Source organism: Condylura cristata, unplaced genomic scaffold (assembly GCF_000260355.1).
Source record: "Condylura cristata isolate star-nosed mole 26May11 unplaced genomic scaffold, ConCri1.0 scaffold00023, whole genome shotgun sequence".
NCBI classification, from domain to species: Eukaryota; Metazoa; Chordata; class Mammalia; order Eulipotyphla; family Talpidae; genus Condylura; species Condylura cristata.
The window spans coordinates 17,703,946-17,713,488 of record NW_004567124.1 but is presented as its reverse complement, the minus strand read 5'-3'; the positions used below and the strand labels follow the sequence as shown (position 1 = coordinate 17,713,488).

The window sequence follows — 9,543 nt, the reverse complement described above, 5'->3', positions numbered from 1 at the left end:
AAAATAAAAAATAAATAAATAAACTGTTATAAAATAAAAAAAAAGGAAAGATCAATTTCCCCCAGTTATTATTTCCTCTACAAGACAGTTTTTTGCCAGAATCAGCAGCCTTAATAACAAGCCCTGAGAAGCTAACTGTGGAATTGAGGCTACAAAACAGAGAAGGGTAGGGAGGAAAACAAAGTGAACAGAGACACAATGGAGGCTGGTCCAGTCTGTGGTGCCTTGGTGGTGGGTGTGGTGTGGTGACATTCATCTTAGGTGGTCAGATCCCTAGCCTCTGAATTACACTATGTTGTAAATGTAAACCAGTTACCTCAATTAAAAAAAAAAAGTTGATTTTTAAAATAAATTCCATTCTCTTTTAATATTTTTACTATTTGATATCAAAACAATTTATTAGGGCTATTGTTTCGCTTGTGAAATGCTTCCTGTGTTTCTGGAATTGTGGCTGATAAACCTATGGATAGGAGCCAGAACAGAGAAAAATGAGAATTTGGAAAGGTGGTGTAGACTGAGGTTACAGACATAAAGAAAGGCCTCACAGGGCCCTCCATGGTAGCGCAGCAGGTTGGAGTGCTGCACTGCAAAGCTAAGTGAAGCTGTGGCAGCTTCAGTGTGAGTTCATCCCTGCCTTGGAGGTGACCCATATGGCGAGGTAGACCTCTCATGCTCTCCTGCTGCTCCCCTCAGCAGTGCACTTTGTCGATCTGCATGTTCTGCTCCCCACTCTGTCTCTGGTGAATCCTCTTGCTGCACCTGTTCCTCTGGCTGTACCCCAGTTCTGAAGAAAGAAAGAGGGAAGGAAGGGAGGAAGAAAGGAAGGGAGGAAGAAGAGAAAGAAAGAAAGAAAAGCCTTACAAAGAGGCAGAGCTCTAATTTTGATGATTTTGAGTTTAGGTGGGTCTTGAAGAATGAGTGAAAGTGGGACAGAAAAGAAATAGAGAGCACTTTACTCATGGTGTCTGTTTTTCCTACCCCGGGGAGTAGGTATTGAAAGATCCACTTTACAAACAAAAGAAACAGAGTTTACAGAGATTACATATCATAGCATCACCCTACAAACGGCAGATGAAAAAGCTAGAATTTATTATGGTTTCTGCAACCTCGAACTTTTTATAGCCTGTGAATGGTCCCCACAAAACCACAGAAATGGAGGAGAAAGCAAGGGTGAAAAGCAGACTGAAATTCACACCTGCTACCTCATTTAGTTTCATAATAGTTCTACAATCTAGATACTATCGCCTCTGTTATTTTTTTTTAATTTTTATTTATTTGTGCATACAGAACTGGAGTACAGGCCAGAGGCACAGGGGCGGTGAGAGGATTCACCAGAGACAGAGTGGGGAGCAGAACAGGCAGATCGATGAAGTACACTGCTGAGGGGAGCAGCGGGCAGGTCAGGAGAGGTCTGCCGTGCCATGTGGTCACCTCCGGGGCAGGCGGGGATCGAACTCATGTGGAAGTGGCTTTCAATTCCCAATGCTGTATCACCTCTGTTTTTAAAGTGAAAAAACCGACTCAAGAGTTCAGTGGCATGCGCGGGCTCAAAATCCACGGTCCCAAGCATGTTAGAGAAAGGCCTATGCTTATGTTTACCATATTGTATTATAATGTATCTGCAGATTTCTCAACCCAACCAGCCTGGAAACTCAAACTATGCTAAGCTCTTAACATGTACTGTACCATCTCATTGTCATCACAACTGGTTTGTGACCTGTGTAACCAAGATGGTTTGGTACAAAAGCGAAACCACTCTGGCTTGTGAATCTGACAGACCTGGTTCAAATCTCACTTCAACCAAAGTAAACTGTAAGAACATGAACTTGTACTCCTCTCACCAAATCTGCTTCCTTGTGTGTAAGATGGGTATTGTCTATTTTCCACAGATAATCACATGAGAGTTTATGTATATACTGGTACAGGGGAGATATCTATATACATATGAAAGAGAAAAGGAAAGAGCATTTAGCAGAGCAAGTGGGTCATAGCTAGTACTTATTACTCTCAATTTTCCAGTGAAGAAACTAAAGCACACAAAGGATGACTGATTTGACTGAGTACGCACATGGCTTTTAAAATCTATCAGCGAAATATCTGTCTGGCTAAAATCCATTAGACATCATGATTTAAGTACACAACTAATGGGACCAAATTATGGAGGTCTTGAAAGTCAGACTGATTATGAGTGAAAAAGTTAGGTTTCTTCAGTTAGAAAAAAAAACAATGATCAAATAAATGGACCCAGTTTCTCCTACTTTTATATTATAAACAAAATCCATGAAACAGTACACTTAAAGCTATCTTTTTTCTTTTAGAGATACAGTCATGTACCATATAACAACATTTTTAGTCAACAAAAGACTGAATATATGATAGTGGTCCCTATATGTAGCCTACGTGTCTCATAGGCTATGCTGTCTAGGTCTGTATAAATTATCAGTAATTCTATGATGTTCACATAACAACATTGCCTAATGACACATTTTTCAGAACATATACCTGCCATTAAAAGTCACATGACTGATCTACATTAAAGTATTTTTTGTGTAGGGTTGAAAGCAGGAGAGATTAGGATATAGGCATTTTATTTATGGAATAGCAAACTAATCTGTACTACAAGCCCAGGATGTTAAGGCTCCCTAGTGTCATTAATAGAGAGGTTCCAGGAGCCCTCTATATTGTCAGAAGTGTTTGCTAGGGCTCTTCCTGGTGGCACAACAGGTTAAAGCACTACACTATGAAGCTCTCAGAAGCCACTGCAGCACGAGTTTGATCCCTAGCCTGGGAGCTGACCCATATGGCATGGCAGACCTCTCTGACATGCCTGCTGCTCCCCTCAGCAATGTATTTCAGTAGATCTATCTCTGGTGAATCCTCTCACCCACCACACCTCTGGCCTGTACTCCAGTTCTGTAAGCATAAATAAATAAATCTTTTAAAAAGTGTTTGCTTATGCTACAAAACACTTGCAATATTATGTTTTCAAGCAATCTTTTAAAAACTTATGAACACTGCCATCACCAAATGAGGAAGCAGCAGATCCCAGAATCAAGCAGGTTAAGTATAGATTTTAAAAGGCCTCCCTGGTGGTGTAGGAGTTAAGTCTCAATACCATCAAACTATGCGGCCTGTGGCCTGAGTTGGATCCCTGGCCAGGGAGCTGACCCAGATAGGGCACAGCATACCTCTGCTCTGTCACCCGCTGCTGCTCCCCTCAGCAGTGTGTTTCAGTAGATCTGCCTGTTCTGCTCCCCACTCTGTCTCTGGTGAATCCTCTCACTGTCATTGTAAGGTTAAAATCCCCGCCCATGGGGTTTAGCTGCCTTTTTTGCACATGCAATGTATGGTGAAGCATGATCACTGACTGAGAAGATGTCAACAAGAGAAATGCCCAGAACACCAGAGGGAGAACCTACATGGTTGCAACACCACCACTTCCCTGCCAGTCTAAGTACAACTCACAATAATCTGTTCTTTTGGAGCCAAAAATTGAGAGACTCTAATACCCAGAAAGGTCTCCCTTGCTCTTTTGCTCTCTACCCCATGTCTCCAAAGGGTATCTGGAGTCCTCCATTCATTCCTGATTGGAGTTCTCAAGAATCCCGCAGGCTGGTCTGGTATCTGATGAAATACACCTTACCCTATAAACCCTGGGGAGCAGAACAAGTGAATCTACTGAAATACACTGCTGAGGGGAGCAGCAGAGAAGACAGGAGAGGTCTGTTGTGCCATGTGGGTCAGCTCCCTGGCCTTAGGACTGAGGCTTAACCCCTGTGCCACCAGCGAGGCCCACCAGGTGGGCCTTCAATGAACTCACTGAGCATAACTCATTTATTTTTGCAGAGGCTTGGGTGAAGGGCTAGAAACCCCTTCCTTGTCTGAAGGGTTACCAGAAACACAGTAAGGCTGTCTTTGTATTCTAGTTTCCAATTAGAGCGAAGACAAGGGTAAAAAAGAGAGAATGTGAATGGACAGATGCATTAGAGAGACACATTTTAAATCTAAAAAAATCTTAGTTATCTGTGGCCTACGTTAGGCTTACATTTAAAAGAGATAAGTAATCTGGATACTTTATCCATATGGGCTTGGGTATATTCTATTCTGCCTCAGTGCCCCTTGGTTTTACCTCCTAGCATCCACCTCTCAGGCTCTGTTACCACGGGGCTTGATGGGGAGCTCTCATCTGCCTCCAGGGTGAGCATAGGACTTATTCCTGCAGTTTGGAGCATCACAACCCCTGGCTTTCCTGACAGGTCTCAGTCCTATTTCAGAACAATTCAGGGGTGCAAGAAGACTTTCACTGGGTTGGGGAAGGGACAGGGCCTCTATTATTTTCTGTTAGGAGATGGGCCTGGAACTCCCAGCAGCCATACTGCCGTCTTCAAAGTCGGCCAGAATAACCTTGGATCGTTCAGTTCTATAAATTGATAAACTTCACTTTTGGCCTTTTGTTTGGGCCAGTTTGACTTAAGTTTTCTGCAACCTAATGAACAGAGTCCTCATCGGTAAAGAGCCCTTTGAAATACTTATTGGCAAGGGTGTACAACTGCTACTAGTCATTCCTTCCTGGGAATGATGGTGCAGACAAGAGCACTAGGTAGGACTTGGCCTCCCTGGTGGTATAGGAGCTAAAGTCTCAGCGCTATCAAGCTATCTCCAGCCACTGCAGCCTGAGTTTGATCCCCAGCCAGGGACTTGACCCGCATGGCACAGCAGACCTCTCCTCTGCCTGTTCTGATCCCCTCAGCAGTGTATCTCAATAGATCTGCCTGTGCTGCTTCCCACTCTATCTCTGGTGACTCCTCTCACTTCCCCCATCTCTGGCCTACACCTCAGTTCTTATACGCATAAGTAAATAACATAAATCTTTAAAAACTAATAGTAGGACTGGATTGCTGAGATAGGGCTGGAAGCATCAAGAATAAACTAAAATTGCTTCAGAGCACAAACTATTATTTCTGTAGTTACCCTGGATCCAACAAAGATCTTATACACACCAAGTGCTTAGGATGGGTTGGTGAATGAAATAATACCGGTCAGAGAAATATGATCAGAAAAGATAATCAGAAATGATCTCAAAGAAACAGAAAGGGGATATAAATTACCTGCTATGTTGGTTATTCTTCCTTTAAACCCATTCTCACTTGTAATCTATTCTTTATTCTTTTTGAGCCTAACCTGAACCTGACCTGAAGAGGTTAACTTCTTAGGAACTGCATTTCTAAGCTCCCTCACCACTGGAATTTCAATTGACAGTTCAAAGGGAGGAGCCAGCAGAAGAACCACAACATCATAGCCCCAGGGGCGACATTCCTCTCGGGCAAAGGTCCCACCAGGCCTTTGTCCCTTTTCTTAAGCCCCAGCTCTCACTGGTAACTGGTGTACCACTGCTTTCTTAGGCCCTGAGGACCTAGGGATGTTTCCCTGAGTTGCTAATCTCTGGTGCTTAACCATTCCTTGTTCATGCTCATGCTTAGGTAAATGTCCTTTTGAGATAACTTAGGTAATAGAAATTGCAAGTTGGTAGGGTGAGTTGCCACAGTCCTTCTTATTGGGTGGACTAAATTATGGACTAGGGCACTCTGTCCAAACATTGTGGCCTGCTACACTGACCATAAGGTTCCATGCTAGACAAAAAGCACTAGACCTTGACTAATGATTATCTCACAATTTCCTGGAGGGAGAAGGTCAAGAAACCACGCGGGCAATGGAATGTAACCCACGTCTGCACATGCCCAGGCACTGTCCACCCCAGACTAGCTAAGATGCTGTTCTCCTCCTCCTCACCCTAGTTCTCCTTTCTGGCAATGGTTCCCTCAAGCATGAGTCTCTAATAAAGCCTTGTCCCACACCTAGAGCTCCCTGGAGAATTCTTTTCCTAGAGGGTAATGACCCAATCTTTGGAGTGTAGGTTTTTAACAGTTTCATTACATTTTCTTTGGCCACACCCTCTGAGCATACCATGTGTATCCTGCCAGGACCCTGAGGGAAACCATCTATCACTGAGAGCAAGCCAGGTGTCACGATCACCATCGGGCCAGGGGCCAGTGGCAGGGAGCACACAGCAAGGTCATGAGTCAAATGTTGGGGGAAGTATGGGAATCAACAGGGAGTGAAGGGCAGGGCTCCCCTTGGGTCTTGTGCTTGCTGTTGCACATCTGATTCACTTAGAGAATTGCCCCTTTGGCTAGGATATGAGTATCCTGAAGTCAGGGACTCTATTCTGTAGCATCATTAAGTCTGTACCTTAAGTGTATGCTGACTCTTATAGTCTAAACTCTAAAATGACACATTGGAAGTTAGCATCAAAGACATCACAGATATTCAAGTAGAGTTACTTCAAGATGGGAACCACACTAAGGAGGAGCAGATTGAGTTTCAAGGTGAAAGTGAAACAGGTATATGAGTTCAACATAAGACTTCAGTTAGAAATATATAGTTGGAAATACTTTCTGGATTCAAATCCTGGCTTTGCCACTTTCTAACCATTTTCTGTAAATTGTTCTCTATAAAATAAGGATTGAAATACAATCATCCTCACTTAATAACAGAGATGCATTCTGAGAAAAGCATCATTAGGTGATTTCATCATGGTACAAAAAGAGTGTACTTACACAAACCCAGGTGGTACAGCTTATGATATGCCTAGGTCACATAAGAGACCACGGGCACATATGTGGTCTGTGTTGACTGAAACATTGTCAAGTGGTGCTCAACTGTACCATCCTCCCCACAATATGACTGCAGTGAGGACTAAAATAATTAACTTTTTTTTAAAGATTTATTTATTTATGCATATAACATATATGCATATGTCACCTCTGGGGTACAGGCCAGAGATGGGGGAGGGTGAGAGTATTCACCAGAGACAGAGCGGGAGCAGAACAGGCAGAGCTACTGAAACACACTGCTAATGTGAGCAGTGGGCAGGTCAGGAGAGGTCTTCCATGCCATGTGGGTCACCTCTCCCTGGCTGGGGATCAAACTCCCACTGCAGTGGCTGAGGATAGCTTCATAGTGCTGCACCACCAGGAAGGGCCCAAAGAGAATTAATTCTTTCAAGCATTCAGAAGAATGTATGACACCCAGAAAGTATCTCAATAACATTCGCAACTAATACTATTAAATACAATCAAAAGTGAGAAGATCAGGTAAGAGCAGATCCAGACATGTATTTAGCAAACAAACAGTGAGGAGTACACATTTTAAAAACAGTTCTTCCACAAAGACTATATAAATGTCATACAAACAAGGCTAAGTGAATAACATTGTATGTTGTCACTACCCCTAGTTGTCATTTCTTCAGCAGGTAATGACTCCGATCTTAACTTGTTCTCCTTTATAAGCAGTGACTTGAACCAACTGCACAGGCTCCATATACTCTTACCTAAAGAATGAACCAGTCCTGAGAAAAACCAGGGAGGGGGCAGGGAGCAGGGGTGTTGGGGTGGGTGTGGGAAAAAGAGTTCCAGCCTGAGAAAGAGCAGCTCTAATACTCCAGCACAGGCAAAAATGGTGAGCTGAGGCACAGGGAGTAAGGAGCAAGCTGAGTTCACCCACAGCCTTGGATGAATTTGGTTTTACTTTAAACATGATAAGAAAATCTTTTTTTTAAATCTCAGTTTTATCTACTATTCCAACTTTTAAAATTTTTTTTTATTTATTTATGCATACAGAACTGGGGTACAGGCCAGAGGTGCAGTGGTGGTGAGAGGATTCACCAGAGACAGAGTGGGGAGCAGAACAGGCAGAATGACCAAAATAAACTGCCGAGGGGAGCAGCGGGTAAGACAGGAGAGATCTGCTGTGCCATGTGGGTCTGCTTGAGACAGGGATGAAACTTGCACCAAAGCAGCCAGAGTGTGGCTTAGCCTCACAGTGCAGCGTTCTAACCCACTGCGCAACAAGGGAGGGCCCTAAAAATCTTAGAGGATGAAGGAAGGAGGATATGACCTGATTACTGTTAAAGATTACTTGGGCTCTTATGCAGAAAATGGGTTGGCACGATCAGTGGAAACAGGAAGTCCAGTTGTGTAGGAAACTGCAGCGGCACAGACCCAGACAATGAAATGCTGTTTTGTTTTACTTTGGAATGTTTTATACTTTTATCTGAACACAAATGGACCTAATGTGCTGAGACTTGTATCTCACATATGAAAAGTCATGATCCAATCCAAGGGAGAACTAGAAAACTCAGCTTTCCCACCAGCGCTCTGTTCAACTTTTCCTAATAACCAATTAGTGCTGAGAATAGAAAGTGTGACCTTTTCAAAAGTGACACAGAGCTGCCCTGTTTCTTGAGGGTGGCTGAGGAGAGGGGAGGTAGAGCAGTCAAATGCTATCATTTCAAAAGTCTCTAAGGAGGGTTGAATAACACGACTCATGAAAATTTTCCATCTGTTCACTAAGAAACAGATTGTGGAATAACTAAGAGCTAATGGGAAGGCCACCCGTCGACCAGGCTGAAATTATGTAGAATGGTACCTTCAAAAACTTAAAAAGAACTTATTTAATGACTTTCCTGTATAGGCATTTTATAAAGGTGAGTTTACTCTGGAGGAAACTCACAAACTTACCCCCAAAGGAGATCTCAACTCCAGCTCCTAGGCATGCCCAACACCTCTCCCCTAACATGATCAACTTTTGCAGGCCACCTACCTAACTGTGAATGAAGCATTTAAACTTTATTTTTGTTTCTCTCCATTCCTTAAAAAAAAAGTCCTTTCCAAAACATTTCAGGATACACAGTAACACAGCACTATATGGCTTACAGAACACACACTCTCTCTCTCATATACACACACACATACTTCTCATTTAATTATTATCATTTCACAGAAAACAGACATGATTCCTTCAGGATCATTTACTAGAAGACTCAACTTTACACACACACCCACCCCACAACAGTCTCCTGTTAAGTTCTAGGTGTTGGAGGAAATCAGACTTCTCCATTGTTATGTGCTAATGGGGAAAATAACTTACTTCTTCTTCATGTCATCTCAGAAGAATATGACATTCCATTTATCTGAAATGCCCAGAAAAAATGCAAATCTATAGATTTGGAAGTAACTTCTGCAACTGGAGAAGGGCATCGGTAATAAGTACAGTGTGCACAGGGACCTTCTCAGAGTGCTGGAACTGTTCTAAAATTGGATTTTGGTAATGATTACACAACCTTGTAAAAGTGCTGAAAGTCCTTGAATTGTACACTTAAAATGGCTGATTTTTGTAGTGTGTAAATTATATCTCAATAAGGGTATACAGAAAATACATGATAATCAGTGTGTTTATTTACACTTAATAAAGACTTTCTTTTTTTTTACTACTTTACTTTAGTTCTCATTACAGGCAAAGGATTTATTTATGCTTCTCTTCCCTGTGACCAGAAAAGGTCAGAAATTTCTACCAGCAGCAGTGACACAAGCTATGCAACTTCTATCGTCTGACAGATCCGGGTAGATCGGGATAAGCTCTAAAAAATCAGACTTCCACTGCTAACTTATGTTATGACCTCCCTTTTTTGTATAATCATAATAT

General features: G+C 42.5%; 1 protein-coding gene across 2 annotated transcripts in view; it reads right to left on the bottom strand.

Annotated features, from left to right (window-relative positions):
- Nucleotides 1–9,543, bottom strand: part of LYSMD2 (LysM, putative peptidoglycan-binding, domain containing 2) — a 29,864-nt gene that overhangs the window by 3,012 nt on the left and 17,309 nt on the right. The gene's annotated exons all lie outside the window — the stretch shown is intronic.